This window comes from Lissotriton helveticus, chromosome 12 (assembly GCF_964261635.1).
Source record: "Lissotriton helveticus chromosome 12, aLisHel1.1, whole genome shotgun sequence".
Lineage (NCBI taxonomy): Eukaryota > Metazoa > Chordata > Amphibia > Caudata > Salamandridae > Lissotriton > Lissotriton helveticus.
The window spans coordinates 249,810,171-249,831,549 of record NC_136073.1 but is presented as its reverse complement, the minus strand read 5'-3'; positions in this window follow the sequence as shown (position 1 = coordinate 249,831,549).

Here is a 21,379-nt window from a genome sequence, read left to right as displayed (position 1 = left end):
ATCTGAGTGCATTAGGTAGAACCCCATATCTACCTCTGCTCTCTTTTGCGTGCTTTGCTGCCCTTTTTCTGTGGGTTTTTTATTTTGCAATATGCACAACATGAGTATTTTCAGTGTGTTCTCGTGCTACACCCATCTGTGGCGCTTTCCTCCATTTGTGTGGACCAACAAAGGACTTGTATAGAAGTAAAGCCAGATTCTTCTCAACACTTCCTTTGACCTGGGAACCTCAGGCCCAGATGCTGGCGCTCGCTATTGTGTACTTCAAATTATGTTGTATAAGCGTTTGTTGGCTTCAATTCACCATTACATTAATCTGCTCTGTTTTTGATAGTTATTACAGTGGCCATTCAGTTAATGTTTTTCAGTTTTCCACTATTTATTACCAACAGTTGTGGTTAGATAGAGTACCCATCAAAAGAACAAACTGAACAAGCTATTACCTTCAGTGATGCTCTTTCTGGTAAAGGCTCTATCTAGCTGCAGCTTCCTCAACTTTTCAATTTCCCCAGGTGTCAGGCTGCATCTGGACACTTTTCAGTAATACCACTGCACGCCAGTAGGTGGCACCATGCGGCTCCGCCCTGACTCCGTTCTGCTCTGGAAGTTGCATGCGGAGGATAAATAGGTGCCACTCCCGCACGCTTACACCAGTTGTTTTCGTGAATGTCCGTGCCCCCAGACACAGAGCCCCAAAAGCAAATTTGATGTGACCAGTGTGCAGATTCCTAGACTTGGGATCGTATTAATGGATACAATCCAGACATAGAACGGGGCTGATGAGACGGTCAGCGGGGAATCTGTGACTAGATCGAGTCTCTACTAGAAAGAGCTTTAACAAAGGTAAATAACTAGATCTTCTGATAGTGACTTCTAGCTGCAGATTCCTCAACTTTTGAATAGCCAGCGAAGCTGTACCTATTTGGACGTTGGTCTCTGGATGGACTCAAACCAGAAAGACTTGCAGGACCGAGCAGGCAAAATGCTTCTCTCAGTGAACCTTACCATCCAGACAATAGTGCTGCATGAACATATGTAGGGATGCCCAGGTAACCACCTGGCACATGCTTTAAACAGTGACTCCATGTGCCAAGGCAGTGGTAGCAGCTTTGGCCCTGGTTGAATGGGTATGCAGTCCTTCCAGAGGCTGCTTATTAGCAAATGCGTAGCAGTTCTTAGTGCAGAGCATGGTCTAGCGGGAGATGGTTCTCTTCTGCACAACCTTGCCTTTTGTTTTCGCTCCAGAGAACTGATTGTCTATCAATTGTTCTCAGGTACGATCGATCTAAAAGCTCTGTCCTCTCTTGGTGTTCAACTGATAGTCTCTCCCCCTCCTTAGTGGGATGAGAAGGAGCAAGAACGGCAGCAAGGTGATGGTCTGACCGATGTGGAATGGCATCACAACTTTAGGCAAGAATGATTTGTCCTGTGTCTACAAAATCAGCATTTCTGGAAAGAAGGTGGTGTACGGTAGTTCGACAAAGATTGACCCAGCACCGATGTTATGGCGATGAGGAAAACTGTCTTGAGTTTGAGAAGGCTCAAGAAGCAGATGTGAAGTGGCTCAAAGGGAGTGCTCATCAGAAATGTTAGGACCAGGTTAACCCCTTAACTGCGGCCCCCCTTCCAGGGCTGAGCCCCTCTTTGCCTATTTGGGGTAGTTTGCGCTAAAGCATTCATAACTGTATGTCCGCATAAGGTATTCAGGCCAAATTTGTACCCCTTTTGCCCAACTTTCTGGGGTTTCTACAGGTATCCAGGGTTTGTGGATTGCCCTGTAGGGAACTGAGAAAATAGGCAAAACATAGCTAATTTTTGAATATTTTGGGGGAAAATAGGAAGAAAGCCCTCCTGAAAAATTTCTTTTTTCCCTAAAATAGCTTCAACAAACAGTCCAAAGTCACCATCTTCCCAGCTTTGAGAAACCTACAGTGCTGAATCAAAAAAAATATTTTTTAGCACAGTTTTGGCATTTTTCAAAGAGGTAGCCCCTTTTTCTGATTTTCTGTGCTTTTACCCTACTTCCAGTTTGTGGTGGAAACCAGTGTGAAACCTATGGGTGAAAACTATAGATGTCTGAAAAATAGACAGAATTCTGATGAAATAAAGAAATATTGAAAATGAGTAGGAAAAAAAGTCAATTTGTGACAATGTTTTCATCTGTAACTTTTTGTCACAATGGCAGATTTACAAAGGAAGTATACCATTACATCTGCTAGACGCTTTTGGTTGCGTAGATACATAGGGTTTGTAGGTTCTCCTAGAACCCGAGGTACCCCAGATCCAACAACTGAACTGCATCATACAATGATTTTTCATTGTGTACCAAGTATAGACTAATTCATTTGGTGAAATTTGCATATTTCTGAAATGGGCACAAAATATGTAGTTTAGGAGCAGTGGTTATTTGTATATCTCTTAATTTGAATGTACGCCTAATAGCATGTGATTCAGAGGACATTTTTCAAAATATCTTCTATCTTACACACTGGCTTACATTTGGAAGGCTCAAATGCAGCAAAATCCACTTGGTAATAACACATGTTCTATTATTCTATATCTCACATGTCTTCTGATACAAATGGTACCTCACGTGCGTGAGTAGGCCTAGTGCCACGACAGAAAACAGGCCAAAACGCAACATGGACACATTGAATTTTTCCACACAAAACTGACTTGGGGGTAGGGGGCGGTGTTGCTGTAGACTTTGGGCACTAGGTCAGCTGGCACCTAGGGAAACCTGGCAAACCTGCACATTTTTGTAAACTAGACACCTGGGGCAAACCATTGTGGGGTGGCTTGTGTGGCTCACACCAGGTTATTGTTTCCAAACCTTCAACTTTGGCTAAAAACACACATTTTCCTCACATTTCTGTGATGGAAAGTTCTGGCATCTGCGGGAGTCACAAACTTCTTACCAGCTAGCATTCCCCTAAGTCTCCCAATGTAAACAGTACCCCACTTTTGTGGGTGGGCCAAGTGCCTGCCACAGGAAACGGCCCAAAATGCAACATGGACATAACATTTTTCCACAGAAAACCGTCCCTTGCAATGTCTGAAGCTGTGGAGTTTTGGGGCCTAGATCAGCCGGGACCTAGGGAAACGCAGCAAACCTGTACAATTTTTAAAACTAGACACCTTGAGGGATCCAGGGTGGGGTAGCTTGTGCGACTGCCAACAGCTTTTTTTACCCAGAATCCTTTGCAAACCTCAAACTTTGACTAAAACAAATTTTCCTAACATTTCTGTGATGAAAAGTTATGGAATCTTCGGGGGGCACATATTTCCTACCACCTAGTATTTCACAAAGTCTGATGATAAAAATGGTACCTCACTTGTGTGAGTAGGTCTACTGCCCGCTACAGGAAACAGCCCAAAATGCAATATGGACCATTGATATATTTCCACTGAAAAATGACCCTTTTTTTGCAATGTGGGTGGCTGCAGATTTTGGGGCCTAGCTCAGCTGGCACCTAGGGAAACCAAGCAAATCTGTACCTTTTTGAAAACTAGACAAAAGGAGAGTCCAGGGTGGGGTGACGTGTGTGGCTCTCACCAAGTAATTTTACAGATAAGCCTTTGCAAAACTCAAACTTTAACTAAAAACACACATTTTGTACACACTTCTGTGAGGAAAACCTCTGGAATGTGTGGAGAGCCACAAATTTCCTACCACCCACCATTCCCCCAAGTCTTAGGATAAAAATGCTACCTCACTTGTATAAGTAGGACTAGTGCCCGTGACAGGAAACTATCCAAAATGCGACAAACAAGTTACTTACCTTCGGTAAAGTCTTATCTGGTAGAGACTATATCTAGCCGCAGTTTCCTTACCTTTGAATTTCCCAGTCGTTCGACTGGATCCAGAAGATTTTTCTAGCAGTACCCCGTGTACCGGTAGGTGGCGTTGATTAGCTACGCGTCCGTCGTCCCCACCGGACTGACATCACAGTACCTATAAAGGTGCCACCCAGACACTCTGACTTCAGTTACTTTTTCAAAACGTTCTACGACAGAAGCACGGAGCCATGAAGTGCACTGACACTGGTGTGTCTAAACTAGAGCCCTGAAAGGGATCAGCCGTGACCCTAGGAATCTGTCCACAGAGCGGTGAGGATAGGTGGGTCGGTAAGGAACTGCAGCTATATAGTCTCTACCAGAAAAGGTGTTACCGGTGGTAAGTAATTTGCCATCTGATAGAGACTTGTAGCCGCAGATTCCTTATCTTTGAATAGATACGCAAGCAATACCATCCCCAAAGGAGATTCTGCGGACAAATTTAAACCAGAAATTCCTGCAGGACCGAACGGGCAAAGTGTCAATCCCTGCGGACCGGACTGTCCAGGCAATAATGTTAAGTAAACACGTGCAGGGATGACTATGTTGCTGCCTGACAGATATATAAGACCAGATCTCCGCATCTAACGCGGTGATTGCAGCTTTAGCTCTGATGGAATGAGCTTTTAAGCCTTCAGGAGACTGCATCAAGATCTGCTACGCACTGGCAAAGAAGCAGAGTACAACCCATCAAGAGATGGTGCACTTCTGCACGGCCTGACCTTTCTTTGCGCCAGCATAACCCACAAAAAGTTGGCCGTCCACCCAGAACGCTCGTGTGCGGTCCATGTAGAATGGCAATGCTCTTTTTGGGTCCGCATGGTGGAGTTGCTCCTCTTCTTTAGAAGAATGTGGAGGAGCAGAGAAGATGGACAAGGTGACAGGTTGGCCCTAATGAAATGTGACTACTTTTGGCAAGAAAGAGGCCCTAGTGCGAAGCACCTGTTTGTCAGGGTGAACCGAGAAAAAGGAAGGCTTGGATGCCAAAGCCTGCAGCTCGCTTACTTGCCGGGCAGATGTAATTTCCATGAGGAAGGCTGTTTTAATCGTAAGCAGATAGGATAATTGTGAAGAGGCTCAAAGGGAGCCCATATCAAGAATGTGAGGGCCAAATTAAGGTCGCACTGAGGCATAATAAAAAGTGAAGTGGGGAACATACATAAAAGGCCCCTCAAAAATCTATTTATAATAGGGGACTTAACTAAAGAGGGTTGATCATGTAACCACAAGAAGGCAGACAGAGCAGAAAGAAAACCCTTCAGAGTTCCCAAAGCAGAGCCTTGCTGGACAAGGGTAAAAAGCAAAATATCAGAACAGGAGGCAGAAAACGAGTCAGTGAACTTTTCTGTACAATATGATACCTATGGTGTCAAACGGCAGGCTAGGCGGAGGGATGCCTGGCTACTAGAAGAACAATGCAGACATCGAAAGGAAGTTCAAAAGCTACCAACTGCCGCCACTCAATCACCACGCCAGAAGGCGTAGAGTTGAGCGGTTCGGGTAGAGGACCCTCCCCTGCTGCTGTGACAGACAATCCACCCAAAGTGGCAGCCCGATTCGAGGATCCATAGCCATGCTCAGTAGCTCGAGATACCAGAGTCTCCATGCCCAGTCCGGATCCACAAGGATGACATGGGCGCTGTCGTTCCTGATCTTCTTGAGAATTCTGGGCAGGAGAGGTATGGGCGGAAAGGCATACAGGGGGCCTGAGCTCTAACAGCAAGTGATGCCTGGGAAACCCCAGTGCGCACAACTGCTGACATTGAACGATCTTAGTGGAGGCAAAACAGATCTAACCAAGGCTCTCCCCACTGCTGAAAGAGAGCTTGCACCACCTCTGGTTGGAGATGTCATGTGTGATCCACTAGGCATCAACAGCTGAGTTGGTCAGCCCTGGCGTTCAGGGAACTTGCCAGGTGTTGAAACACCAGGGATATGCCCTGCTGTTCCAGCCATGTCCAAAAACACAAAAACACAGGGGCCTATTGACAAAGGGTCCACAACCCCACCCTAACCCTGTTTGTTGCGGTACTACATGGCGGTGGTGTTGTCCATGAACACTTGTACCAGCCTTCCCTTGATGCTAATCGGATCGCACAGAGTTCCAACAGGTTGATGTGGACCCCAGATTTCCCCCGGAGACCAGAGTCCTATGATTGCCTCCTTTCCCAGATGGCCGCCTCATCCCAGGAGTAACGCATCCGCCACTACTGTGAGCTCTGGTTGGGAAGGGGTCTTCCTCTGACCCAAATGCAGTTCTTTAGCCACCACTGCAAAGCCTTCACAAGGTTGATTTATAAAAAGAGAAATGCTGGCCCTGCGATTTTTGATAGCTATATTTTGAGCAACAAACCAAATCCTTGTTATGATTTGTATGGTCGAATTTATTTAAACCATTTACTTTTTCATATAAATCTCATTAAGTTAAAGCAATGATTGCATGAGAAAAACACTACGTACATACAATTTATACAAAAACATTTGACAAAGAATTTTAACAAAAATACATAAATACATATGACAAAATGACATCCAATCATTTAGTGTACATAAATATACAAATACGGTCATACGAGAAGCATCAGTCGTTATGTAGTATTAAGCAATGAAGCTATTTGCAGTAAGGAAAAGAAAACAAAATGAATTGTAACAAATACAAATTTTCAATTGTCTGATAAATAAACTTGAATTCTTTCTGCTATTGCCAATTCCTTTCTGCTATTGCCGACGCGTTTCGAACTCGCTCTGGCATTTGGCAAGTTCTCATCAGGGCTTTCTCGTATTATTCTTCTGAAAATTATGTACAAAGAAAATGAGTGAGATTTTGCAATCTTCATTTTCGTCCCCTATATACATTGCCCCCTACCAAGACTTTCTAGAAAACGTGTACCTTTATTTTCAAGTTGGCAGCGGGTTTTCAATTTTCAAGAGATCTTATTCAATCAATGTAGATTCGGTTCTAGAAAATTACAACGAACCAAATTACAATATAGTAATGGTCAGGACAGCCTGCGCCTAGATGGCCAGAGGACAATCTTGGAAAATTACCTTCAAACCAGTAGTCTGCACTTCTGTTTGGCAAATATTTGAAACAGCCGTGCGTGGGACAAAAATCAGCTCCCACCCGCCAGCCTGCGGTGGACACGTCTTATTGCACCTATCTATTACCTATCTTTGTGCTTACCTAAATGTTGGTGATCTTGAAGAAACACACGCTCCCAAGTGCACTCCAAACCAATCCAGGGAGTCACTCGATTGACTAAGTCGCCATCTTAGGTAAGCACAAAGATAGGTAATGCTTAGTGATACCGCGCATGACACAGGAGCGGGCTCACACTGTCCGTGTTTGTCATTTTAGAACATAAAAACGAACATAAAAACGAACTGAAACCGGCTAGAAGTTAGAAAAACAGGGGAACTGCATTTCAACAGCCCAAGCGCCAACAATAAGGTAGGCACCCGGTTCTGTTACCCGTTCTACTCGTTCTAACCGCTGTTTGTAAAACCGATTGGAATAGTTGAGTGACTTTAAACTCTCCTTGTAGGTGCAATAAGACGTGTCCACCGCCGGCTGGCGGGTGGGAGCTGATTTTTGTCCCACGCACGGCTGTTTCAAATATTTGCCAAACAGAAGTGCAGACTACTGGTTTGAAGGTAATTTTCCAAGATTGTCCTCTGGCCATCTAGGCGCAGGCTGTCCGGACCATTACTATATTGTAATTTGGTTCGTTGTAATTTTCTAGAACCGAATCTACATTGATTGAATAAGATCTCTTGAAAATTGAAAACCCGCTGCCAACTTGAAAATAAAGGTACACGTTTTCTAGAAAGTCTTGGTAGGGGGCAATGTATATAGGGGACGAAAATGAGGATTGCAAAATCTCACTCATTTTCTTTGTACATAATTTTCAGAAGAATAATACGAGAAAGCCCTGATGAGAACTTGCCAAATGCCAGAGCGAGTTCGAAACGCGTCGGCAATAGCAGAAAGGAATTGGCAATAGCAGAAAGAATTCAAGTTTATTTATCAGACAATTGAAAATTTGTATTTGTTACAATTCATTTTGTTTTCTTTTCCTTACTGCAAATAGCTTCATTGCTTAATACTACATAACGACTGATGCTTCTTGTATGACCGTATTTGTATATTTATGTACACTAAATGATTGGATGTCATTTTGTCATATGTATTTATGTATTTTTGTTAAAATTCTTTGTCAAATGTTTTTGTATAAATTGTATGTACGTAGTGTTTTTCTCATGCAATCAATGCTTTAACTTAATGAGATTTATATGAAAAAGTAAATGGTTTAAATAAATTCGACCATACAAATCATAACAAGGATTTGGTTTGTTGCTCAAAATATAGCTATCAAAAATCGCAGGGCCAGCATTTCTCTTTTTATAAATTATTCTATGGTCCAGCTGACCCTGTGTCCCGGGACCTAACTCCTTATTTTCTGCATTCACAAGGTTGAAGCACCTCTGTCAAGAGACTAGTCTTTTTTTTTTTTCTTTATTCCTCATATACCAGAAGTGGGTATTCTAGAAAGGGTATCTCCTCCTCTCCTCAGTGCGATGTTCCGTCCGACTGGACCAAATCTACCATTTTGGCTCCAGATTGGGAGAGGAGGTAGGATACCCCTCCTGTCTCCACTGTGAGCTAGGTCCAATCCATACCCTATAGTCTATACGGCCCTCGGTTGGGTAGGATACCAAGCACCCACAGGACCCAGGTGAAATCACAGGAATATATCTCATCGGTTCCGCCAAGCCACCAGGGCCACCCAAATTTTGTCAAAGCTAGAATTATCACATGCAATATCGGCTTCACTGATATATATAATATAACTTAAAAAATCTGCAAAGGTAGGAGAGATCTCCGACTTCCAAAGTTTACATATTTCTCGTCTAGCTATAATCATTACATAAAATATAAATTTAGTACTCATCTCATTAAGCTGAGATCCAAACTCTAACCCAAAAAAAATGGTAATCGGAGTGATTTTAAACCGTATATTGCACACTTCTATTATAAATTCTTCTATTTTGGACCAAAAAAGAGATAATTTAGGGCACTCAAGAAACATATGTATATCGTCTGCCTTGGAAAACTTACAGCGCAAACAACTGTATTCAGTATTCGTAAACTTGGACAGCTTCTTGGGTGAAAAATACGCTCTATATAATGTGAATAAGTGGTTTCGCTTTAAAGGGGCGGATTTAACAACCATATGCAACAATTTAAAAGAATCTCCCCAAAGACCTTGTAATTCGCCATGTTGTAGAACTATTGCTTCTCCCCATAATTTATTAAGTTCAGGTTCCGTGACTTGATCTTTCTCATTTATTGCCTCGTACCAAAAGGAAACTTCTTTTTTCCAGCTCCCTTTTCTCTTTACTAGATCAAATTTAGGGTTAGTTGTAAGATTCCAAGTTATAGTACTACACCAGCTGGCTAATTGATAATATTTGAATCTAGTAAGGGTTCCATTTGTTGATCTGGATAATGAATCCCACTCCATTAGTCTTGAGTCTACGATAAGATCTTGCCACTGTCCAATGCCCGCTGTTCTAAGAGGAATCGATAGTTGGTCCATAAGGCATTCGGGTGTTCCCGGGGAATCCCATATGGGGGCAAGGGGAGTGTAGTAAGAAATGTCTAATTTTTTTCCTGACAAACACCCAATTTCTCAAAGCTGTTCCCAAGACCTTTAATCTGACCTTCTTGTAGAATTTCGGGTCTCCGAACTTAAATAAGAAAGATTCTTTCCCTTGAGGAATGTTGTGTAACAAAGCTTGGAATAACTGACCCAAACAAGATGTGTCCGCTTTGTCGGCCATTGACCTAAAGTTTTTAAAATGAAAAGCTTGACAATAGTGGAGAATGTCTGGCAAAGCAAGTCCGCCTGTCTTAATCTTTCTTCTAAGTTTTTTCATAGAAATTCTAGGCGATTTGGAGTTCCAGATAAAGGACCCTATCCGTCCCTGTATTTTGGCAATATCCTTAGAGCTAAATGAAAGAGGTATTGAATTGAAAAGGAAGGTGATCTTTGGTAAGACGATCATCTTCAACAAATTCACTCTACCAAAGATGTTTAACGCCAGTCCCGACCAACGGTGTAAAAGTGTATTGATATCCTTAAGTACCCTCTCCAAATTAACTTTGGGTATTTCCGTAATGTTTTGTACAAGCTGGATGCCAAGATATCTCATACGGGTCTTTACACCAGGAAACCTAACCTCCTGATTCCATTGCATGACCTCAGTTTTTTCTTTGTTAACTTTATACCCCGAGACTTCTCCAAATGCTTCTGCTTGATGAAATAATTGAGGTATTGATGTTTCGGGATTAGATGTGAACATTAAGAGATCATCAGCATATAGGGCAAATTTTAAATTTAGCTCATTCAGGCGAAAAGGTTCAATTAGATCATCTGATCGTAATTTGATAACAAAGGGCTCTAAGTATAAATTAAATAATAGGGGGGATAGGGGACAACCCTGTCTAGTACCGCGTGTAATTTTAACCCAATCTGTAAGTAAGTTATTTACTAAGAATTTAGCTCTGGGCTGGCAATATAATGCTTTTATCGATGTTATAAAGTTAATCGGTATGCCAAACTTTGACAGAGCTTCCCACAGATACATCCAATTTACTTGATCAAAGGCCTTAGCGGCATCTATGGCTACTATGCTTAATGGTACCTCCCCCACTGAAGCAAAGTCAATTGCCGCAATGGCCTGAAAGGTCAAATCATTTAATTGTGTGCCCGGCATAAAGCCCCTCTGGTCCTCATGAACAATGGTTTTAATAACTTTGGCCAATCTCGCTGCCAAAACCCCTGCAAAGATTTTATAGTCTACGTTCAGCAGCGAGATTGGCCTATAAGACTCAACCAATGCGGGGTCTTTATTAGGTTTCAGAACCAGGGTTACTGTGGCCTCTGACCAAGTCGGGGGTATAGGATCTCCTTCTAGATGTATTCCATTAAAAAGGGCCGTTAAGAATGGACCTAAGATTTCCGACCCTATTTGGTATTTTTCGACTGGGAGCCCATCTGGGCCTGCAGCCTTACCGCTGGACATCCTCTTAAGTTGATCATATACCTCTCCCTCCTTAATTGGTGAGCATAGAAATAGGCTATCCGTCTCTGTTAGGCGGGGTATACATACTCCCTCCAGCCATTGAGCTACCTCTTCCAAGGATGTTTTGTCGTTGCTCCCCATTTTTTTTTTTTTTTTGTAAGACGTTTATTAATATTTCTTAGTGCAGTACATATAGCATAGCCTACAACCCGTAGGGCCGGCTGCAACTTGTGGGTGTCCGTGTTGGACAAAGAGGCGCAAGTAACATATAAGCAGGCACACATCGGCCACCTTAAGCCGTAGTTCGTTGACAGTAACCTTCGCGCCACCAGTGCTCCTATGTACAATATGCTTTCAAATGACGTCTTATTTTATTAAACATAAGAAAACATTTCAACTCTGTAAACTGGACATTGCTCATCGGTGTGTCCCATTTTGTCAGCTGTATCACCAAGGAACATGTCAGCAGCCGTTCTTCCGAAACCTATAATTATTGCGTGCTGACCTCCGGTGTTTGGCAATATTGTGGGTGTATTTGACACTCGTATGTGGTCAACCCTTGCTACGAGGTATTCCGCCCACTAAGGGACATCGGATCCTCTCGTTTCATCCCTTCACTGTGTAGTGTTTCGCATGGGTAGTGGTGAGTCCTGTCAGTCTGCTGAAGAGACGTGACCCTCATCGGTCCTAATGTCTGATTCGGTGTGCGTGTTTGCCTCCAGGCTCATGATCTATATATGAAGGGCAAGTATCCAGTACAGTCAAACGGGGGGTGGTTATACGGGAGTGGGGGGGGGGTGGGGGGGGGGGGAGGGAGAGTGTGTGCAAGAGAGTGTCGCTGTGAATGGTGGCCAGGAAGACACTTTAGTGGGCCTTCGTGGTGTCATTGCGTTTGCAGGTAGACAGCTATCCTGCCCACAGGTTAGTGTGTCGGGCGTGGTATGGGCGCAGGTGCCAGCCCCTTGGGCAGTCGGGGAGGTGGCAACCTCTGTCAATCTAGATATGCCACACATCCAGCACTCCGAACGTGTTTTTACTATAGGGGGTGGGAAAGCTCCGTCCGCGCGCCCAGTGTATCCTCATCTGTTCCGTCTGTGTCATCTCGCTCGTGTCGACCCCTATATGAATCCCCTGGTCGCGCCTTCTTTTTGGAGGGAACCCACAAAACCATCCCAGAGCTGCGCAATTGGAACCTGCCTCAAGCCCGCAACCTCCTCCCGATGTAGAGCCACACTTTCTGCTCTAGCCCAATTGGTGAAGGAAGCACACCAGTATTTAGGGAGTGGCGGCTCTCGCTTTTTCCAGTGTTTAGTGATTAACCTCTTGGCTGTGATGAGGCCTAGATCCCAGAACCTGGCGTGAGTCTTGTTTGGCTTATTTCTTCTATACAGACCTAGTATGCAGGCCTCCCAAGTGTGTGGTAACCCCGGGCCAGCGCTGTGTGTTAAGAGAGATGTCACCTCCCCCAATATGTGGCCAGAGAGGGGCAATTCCAGAGCATGTGTAAAATGTCCGCGCCTATCAGGTCGCATCTGGGACAGGCAGCAGTGTCAATCATGAAGTATTTGTTGATCCTGTCTGGGGACAAGTACGCCTGGTGCATTATATAAAATTGGATGATTCGGAAGCGGGCGCTGCGCGGGATGTTCATAGGGCAAGCTAGGATCATGGTCCATTCCTTATCCGTCCAGTCCCTCCCTCGGTGTGTAGCCCATTTGTCTGGTATCGGCTGCGTGGATCGTTGTGTGTGCAGGAGGAGGGCCTGTGCCAACCAGTGAATGATGTGAGTACCGTTGCCCATCACATGCAGATACTGCATTGCATGGTGCAACTGCGGCTCCTCCCGAACATCTCCCCAGGAATCTGTGTATGTCCTCAGGATAGACGCATGTGTCAGGAATTGTCCCGCCGGTAGACCCGTGCCCTCTGCTAGTTTCTCAAATGGGAGCACAGCCCCGTCTGCGTAAAGGTCGCCTATCGTTTCCACTCCAGCCTCCTTCCAGCTCTCTAGTGTGCGCGTCGTCACTGCTCCACCTCTTCTGGGTGTGCCCAGCAGAGGAACCGCAGGCGCATATGGCTTGGTTTCCCGGGTCAATTTCAAACTGCGGAGGAAACACTTGCGGGCCACAGCTACATGTAGAGGCAGTGGGCGCGGTCCCTTGGTCAAGGGATGGAACAGCGTGCATATCTGTGTGTGTGTCCATATGTATGTGGAGGTGGCAGTGTCGTCTAAATGCGCATCGCTCAGCCAGTGCGTCACCCATTGCAGCTGTGCTGCCAAATAATACAGCTCCATATTAGGAACTGCCAACCCACCCTCCATTACTGGGGAGTATAGTTTCGTCAGGGCCACTCGGGGGGCGACCCGCGTTCCAGATCAGGTTACGGAGCATCGATTCAAGGTCCCGGAAAAACTTCGCGGGGACGTAGAGCGGGGTGTTAGCAAAGTGATAGAGCAGTCTAGGCAATGCTATCATTTTAGTTAAAGCAATCCTGCTCGGTACATTTAGTGGCAGCGTCTTCCAGAAAGCCATCTGGGCTCTTAAAGAGGACATGGCTCGTCCCAGGTTCCCCTCCAGTATGTTCTCCACGTCTCTATATATGTGCACTCCAAGGTATTTAAAGGTGGTTGGATACCAGGTTAGCCTGACTCCACCCAGATGCACGTCGCACTCCTGCGTGTCTTGGCTAAATGAGTACACTCCGGACTTTGCCCAATTGACTTTAAGCCCCGATACTGTTTCAAACGTCCGGAAGATATCCGATAGTTCGTCCGGCACTGCTGTTAGGTCGCGTACGTATAGAAGCAAGTCGTCCGCGTACAGCGAAACTATGTGTGTACCATCAGCCAGTGGGATTCCCCATTCCGCCCCCCGTGTACGCAGCAGCGCAGCCAGGGGCTCGATAGCCAGCGAGAAGAGTAGGGGCGACAGTGGGCAGCCCTGTCGGGTGCCTCTGCGCACCCGCACTGCCTCTGAGAGCAGATTGCCCGTTCGCACTCTGACACTGGGCCGCTTATAGATCAGGTCAACCATCTCCTCGAATGCGTCTCCCAGGCCAAATCTGTCCAGTACTGCTCCCAGATAGGGCCACTCCACCGAATCGAAGGCTTTCTCGAGGTCGAGAACCAGACAACCCGATCTCGGCCAGTGTGTCACGGCGGCGTCTTGTATGCGGAAGAGACGGCGGATATTGCGTGAAGTGCTCCTCGCCGGCACAAAGCCATTTTGGTCAGCATGTACCAGGGCCGGGACCTCCATAGCTAGGCGTCGGGCCAGCAAAGAGGTGAAGATTTTGTAATCAGTGTTCAGCATAGCCAAAGGTCTGTAGGAGCCCATGTTTGTTCCGTCCCTACCTGGCTTCAAAAGCGAAACCAGGTTGGCCTCATTTAGCGTGGCTGGAAGCGCCGAGTCTGCTATCGCAGCATTGTACAGTTTAAGCAGTTCCGGGATCAGTGCATCTGAACAGGTTTTAAAAAAATCCGCAGGTAGGCCATCTGGACCCGGTGATTTGCCATTGGAGAGGGCGAAGATAGCCTCGCGCATCTCTTCCTGTGTGAAAGGCGCCCCCAAGTCTCCCCGCTGCGCGTCCGTAAGGGATGGTAGTGGGATGTTCTCCAGGTAGGCCGTTATGGCTTCCGACGAGACTCTCAGCTGGGATCTGTATAGGGCTTGGTAATGCTTCACAAAGGCCCCATGTATTGCACTTTGAGTGTACACTACCTCTCCCACTGCTGTCCGGATGGCGGACACCGGCTCAGTACGACCCTCCTGTCTGACCAGCCAAGCCAGCAGTCTCCCGGGTTTGTCACTGAATTGGTGCGTTCGTGCCGAGTGGGCTGCGTAGTTAACATTACGCAATCGTTCTAGTAGCGTCATGTGTTCCGCACGGGCCTCACCCAGCCTGTCGTCTGTTCCCCCTATCGCCTCCCGTTCCCAGCGGAGCAAGTCAGTCTCTACCCGGCGCAAGTCAGTCTCTATCTGTGTCTGTATGCCACCCTGTGTGCCCAGGCAGTGGCCCCGCACCACAACCTTGAAGGCGTCCCACTCGATCTGCGGGGAGGACGCCGTGCCCGAGTTGTCAGCAAAGTAACCCGCCACGCAGGTCTGCTGGGAATCTCGGAAGGGGGCGTCTAGCAGTAGAGCCGGCTGTAAGCGCCATGTGGGGATGGGCGGGTGTGGGCGCTCCCAAGCTATGTGCAGCGTGTGCGGGTTGTGGTCAGAATGCGTTCTGCCCAGGTACTGCGAATCCGTTATGTGTGGCAACAGTTCCGAGGACACCATATATCTGTCTAGGCGGACATGCAGCGAGTGTGCCCCTGAGTAGTAGGAGTATACTTTAGTGTAAGGGTTATGTGCGCGCCATGCATCCCGCAGGTCCCACTGTGCTGCCCATTGGGTGAGTGCCCTTGTGGCTCCCAGGGATGTGGAATCGGGTCTAGGCGGGGCCGAGCGGTCTAGTGTGGGATCCAGCACCGTGTTGTAGTCCCCCCCCAGAACCCAGGGGACTCCGTGCCAGGGCGCCAGCTTCTCTGAGACGCGTGCCAAGAAGCCCCCCTGGTCCGTGTTCGGAGAGTATATGGTAGCTAGTACTATAGGTTGCCCATCAATTCGGCCCCTCACCAACACATATCTGCCCTCCGGGTCAGTTTGGACATCAGTCATTGCAAAGGGGGTACCTGGCTTTACCCATACCAGCGCTCCCCGGGGCGAACGAGGAGTATTCAGTAGCATACAGTTGCCCCCTCCACCTACGCCGCAGTGCGACCACCTCTGCCTTGTCTAAGTGTGTTTCCTGCAGGAGTGCAACCTGCACCCGGTGCCTTTTCAAGTATGAGTATATCTGATAACGGCGCGCTGGGGTGTGCATACCTCTAATGTTCCAGGTGCATATTTTGTTCGTCGTCATCATGCCATAGTATGCTCCCCTCCTCCGCCCCCAAATACATTTGCCCAGCGCCCATCCACCTTGCTTCCATGTTTAACTCTCCCATGGACACCCCCCCCCCCCACTTCACTTATAAATTTCGGGAACACATCAATAAAGGGGAAAAAAACAATTAGCAGCAAAAACCAACAATGGGGAAACTCCCCTAAAATACCAAAAGGGCAGTAGCGAAACGGGCCACCGTCCATATCCTCAAAAAAAGAGGGACAACTTTTCAAGTCTGGGGGGGGATCGTGTGCCAATCACGGTCCGGACAGTTCAATTAGGTATATGATAAGGAAAATCAGAGCCCTTCCCTGGGCCTTATGCGTTAGTGTACATTGAGCCATAATCAATGCACCAGAACCTGGCGTCGACAATCTCATGAGGGGACCCATCCCTTCGGCCAGTCTATTTAGTGGGCGAGCATATGCCTGCCGACCCTCCGGTAATTCAGGGTGGAAAAAAATCATGCGGTAATGGGGGTTACTGCATCCCCCGGCCAGTTAGCAAAGCTAGGGAGGGTGGTATCACAAACCCGGGGGGGTGAGGAGGGGCAATCATGGCAATATTGTTCCACCACCCTCCTGCCTCCTCAAGGGCCATGAGTCTGGGGGAAGTACTCACTGTTTGAAGAACAAGCCAACTACCGCCCAGGCCCTGGGAGCCATTCCGGCAGATGTCCAGTGTGCAGCTCGCCCGACTGTTCCTTCGATCACTGCTCCATCCCCGTCGGTGCAACAGGGCAGTCGATCAGTGTGCAAGCGCCATCAGTGGAGCATGTCCGCCGTCTGCGGCGTGACCTCTGGGAGCTCCACAGATACCTGGGAGTCCGGTATCCCATAAATGGCCTCATCATCGCTAGGGATCATCTGCTGGCCAGGGTCTAGAGCGACCTCCGATCCCGGCGAATTACTCAATTGGGAGATTCTGCGAAGCGCATCCCGTTGTTCCTCGAGCATTTGATCTGCTGGCGGGGAGTGGCGCGATGTTTCCTCCGGGCGCCTATTCTGCTGACCTCTGTTCCCACGGCGGCGGCGCGGTCCTCGTGGTCTCGGCCTCGTCCCGTTCCCTGGTACCTGCCGTGGCGTCGTCTCTATGCCGCTGTCCATCCATTCACAGACCTCTTCAGGGGTGTTAAAGAAGTAGGTTTTGTCCCGCGCCACCACTCTTAGCTTGGCAGGAAAGAGGAGGGAGTACTTCAAGCCTGCGTCTCTGAGTCTCCGCTTGACCTCTAGGAAATCGTGCCGTTGACGTTGCGCTTGGACAGTGTAGTCCGGGAAAAACATTATGTTGGCATTGTCTATGCGAACTTCCCCGAGTCGTCGGGTTTCCCGCAGCACCGTGTCTCTGTCCCTATAATTGAGGATCCTGAAAAGGAGTGGCCTAGGGTTCATGCCTGTGGTGCGGGGCCTCGTTGGGACTCTGTGCGCCCTCTCCACTACGAAGTGCGGCGAAAGTGTGTCCTTGGGTAGTAGGTCCCTGAGCCAGTCCTCCACTCGTTGTGCTGGTCGGTTCCCTTCCCAATTTTCCGGGACCCCCACAAGTCTAATGTTATTGCGTCTCGCCCTTCCTTCCGCATCCTCAGCCCTGTCTTCCAAGAAGTCCACTCTATTAAGGAGGTCCTGCACTAGTTTGTCCGTCTGAGTGACTTTGGGTTCAAGGTCTTTCATCACTCCTTCCAGTGTCTTGGTCCGGTCGGTTAGTTTCCTGTGGTCGTCTCGCAGGTGTGTGAGGTCAATCGCGACACTGTCTATTTTTGACTCCAGGGAGGTTCTAGTCTGCTGCAGCGACTGTTCCATGCGCTCCATAGCCGCAAGCACGCTATCCAGCCTCGCAGTTACCTGATCGGCGGCCATCTTGCTCTGCGACTTGCCTGTTCTTCCTTTCGGCAGGGCTCCCCCTGTCCCAGTACGTTTACTCACTCCGTCGGACATGTGCGGAGCCGCCCTGCCTGTGTTCCAGATGGCGCGGGTGAGGGGTGTTCCCGCGGCAGGCCCGTGTGTCAGGCAACGTCACTTAAGCAGTCCGCCAGCTCCCCATGCGCCTCCCTTACCAGGTCGTCTTTGGATTCAAATCAGCAGCTTCCTCCGGTGGTGCACTCGTTGAGGGTCGCTAGCCTGGACCCTGCCTCCCTCTGCCTCAGGTCTGCCCCCGCCGTCCTGTCTTCGATGTGGGCTTGGGTCATGGGAAGTTATGCCTCACGAGGTGTTGTGGGTCCCCTGCGCAGGGGACCAGCCGGCCCGCCAGCCACAGTTGCCCAGCGGTCAATTTGCCGCCACCCGGCAGCCTCTCTGCGTGGCCCGGGGGTCCGTCTCAGTCGCTCCTTCAGGTCTTCCCGGGGTTTACGCCTCCCCTCTCACAGGTGTAAGGGGGGGCCAGGCAGGCTCACTTCGTAGTCCGGGCCCCCAGCCGTCCAAAGGGTCCCCTAGGTCGGTGGGAGGCCGCTCGCCGCAGGGCGGACGTTGCAGGCAGGGGCCCACTCGGCAATACTGGATTCCACGCCTCCGCGTTCCCTCCGCCAGTTGGGGAAAGCACAGTCCTCTCTGGGGGCCACTGGAGGGATCGTCGCGGGCCGTGCTGGGTCTCCGGTCGCCATCTCGGGGTCGCAGCTCCACCACACACGTCTCCTCTCAGCCAAGCAATGGCGACTCACCTCCGGGCCCCCAGCAGCGCAGTGGCGGAACGGGTGCGGTACGGTGTCTGTTCCGCCTTCTGGTCAGGCCCCTGGCAGGCGGGCAGCAGTGCACCGGGTATGGCCTCCGGCAGCTAGGGGTCCTCTGTTTCTTGGCTGCGTTCTCCGGGGGGGCCGCCTCTGTCCGGGCCGTCGTCCGATTGTCGGGGCCTACTTGGTAGGCCCGAGCCGCGGCCTCTCGTGGTCTTCCCGCCGGTCCGGGAGGTGCCGGCCCCGCAGGCGGGCCGCAGGAAAGACCGGTGTCAGCCGCGCCGGGTCTCCACAGTCAAAGTCGGCCCAGGTGCCGATTACTGCTCCGTGAGGGTCCGCTTAAAGTTACAGGCGGCTACGGGTAAATTTGGCGGAGAACTGGCCCAGGGAAGGGGAGCTCGGCTCGGAGCTCTACCCTAGCGCGTCCTCCGCCATTGCGCGCGTAGCCTTGTCGTTACTCCCCATATATAGATTTTGCATATAGGTTTTAACGTCACTCAGAATCTCCCCGCTATCTGATGATATATCGCCAGAGCTCTGTATATTCAATCCGGATATCTGGTTCCTAACACGATCTGCCCTGGCCTTCCAAGCTAGTATTCGCCCACATTTCTCCCCATAAGAAAAATTCTGAAGTCTACTCATGTCCCACCTTAATTTGATAATTTAATCTAGGTTGGCCCGGTATTTAATTTTTAAGTTCTCTAAGTCCTTTTGAATGGATGTCACATCCATCCGTTGTTCTAAGGAAGCTTTCTGTAAATCTTGCTCTTTTTGCTTTATAAGAGATAAAGAATCTTCATCTTCCTTTTTTCTAATTTTATTTCTTCTTATCATTTCGGATGTAAAGTATACCTCTTAAGAAAGGCTTGAAAGCATCCCATAATATTTGATCTGATACGGTGCTCTTATTTAGTTGAAAATATTCTGTCATATGTTTCAATAAATCAAGCTTTATATTCTCTTGTGATAATAAAGATCTATCTAAAGTCCATCTCCTAGCTTGTAAATTCTGTGGGAGCTTAAGCACTAGCTCTACTAAGGAGTGATCTGATAATATTGCCGGAATGTAAGCAGTGGAGAGGGTCTCAGAGAGAAGACTTTGATCAATAAGAAAGAAATCAATTCGTGAGTGGTGCCTATGTCTGTGGCTATAAAATGAATAGTCTCTGTTATTCCGATTGTTAGTCCTCCAGACATCTATCAAATTGAAATCTTTTATTATGTTTCCAAGCTCCCTTTTAGATCTAAGTAATGGAGGTACAAGAGCCTTAGAAGTGCGATCCAATCTAGGATCGAATACCAAATTAAAATCGCCACCTAATATGATGGGGGCATTCAGATCAATAAGGCTAGTTTTCAGACTAATCAAGGCCTCTGGCGCATCTTGATTTGGGCCATAGTACACAGTATACGTTACCTTTATGTTTTTTACTACCAATGATGCAGTCAGCCATCTGCCTGTGTGATCTGTTTCATATTTCTCAACCCTTATTCCACTATTAATTCTGATAATTATCATCACTCCTCTAGTATTATCGCTCTGCTGAGAACATAGAATGTCCTGTATCCATTTTTGGTTTTTAAAAGCCAATCTACACTCCTGTGAATTAAGGTGGGTTTCTTCTAATAGAAGAATATGGGCGCCAGACTTATTTAAGAACTCACAAATTCTACCGAGTTTTCTACTTTCCCTCAGTCCATTAACATTCCAGCTAATTATTTTTAATTTATTCCCCATATTTCTTGATTATCACCTAAGGGGAGGTGGCTCTTAATTACATGTTGACTCTTAGTGCTCTCGGAGTTTCTAGCTATATGAGGAATTTTATTTTTTTTGCTCCCTCCCTTCCTCCCCCACCCTCCTCCCCCCATGAGGAACCTTCCCATATTACCTTTGGCGAAGACATCGCCATTCGAGGCCCTTCCCCCTGACTGGAATTCTGGTCCTATCCATGTATACTATACAAATCATATGCACCTTCACCCATCTAATCACAACATAGTGATTTTTTTTCCCCTTCTTTCCTGTGCTTTACATAAAAAAATTTTTTCTTTTTTAGCATCTCTTTGTGGTTTATTTTTCCTTCATCTCCCCCTCATATACAAAAACTACAACTTTAATGTAACTATTTATAACTGTATCTCTACAAAGTGGTAATTCTATTAATGTAATCCACTAAAGTCTCAAATTTAAACATTCCGTTATCTCAGATTTTCCGAGCCTCTTTCAGACTTATTACAAAGTCGTCTAATTCCTGCGGGGACGTGAAATTATAAGTCTTATTATTCCACACCACTCGTAGGGAAGCAGGGAATTTCATCATCACCTGAGCACCCAGACCTCTCAATTCCTGCATCCTGGATCCCAACTCCCACTGTCTTTGGACCGTCGCTCTACCCACATCAGAACGAATTAAGTACTTTGAGGACCCTATCTGAAGTGAAGAGTCAATCAGAGCCCTGCCTAATATTAATTCTTTAACAGAATAAGATAGGAAGTTAACCAAAATTTTCCTTGGGGCATTTCTATCAGGATGTCTACGAAAGGGGTCTCTATGGGCTCTCTGTATTTTGCGCTCCAAGTCAATATCCAGTCTGTCTTTTAAGATACCTTCTCTCAAAAGCTTGCAAATCATGGTTTTAACATCGCCATTCTCGGACTCCTCCGGTATTCTCAAAAATTTCAAATTATTGCATCTTGCGTGGATTTCCAACCTTTCCATATCCTGCTGGAGGGTCTGATTCTTGGCTTTCAGATCAGATATTGTTTTGGACTGCGCTTGTGAGGCCCTTGAAAGCACCGCAACCTCGCCCTCTAATGCTACGGTTCTGGTACATATATCATCTAGTTTTCCTTCC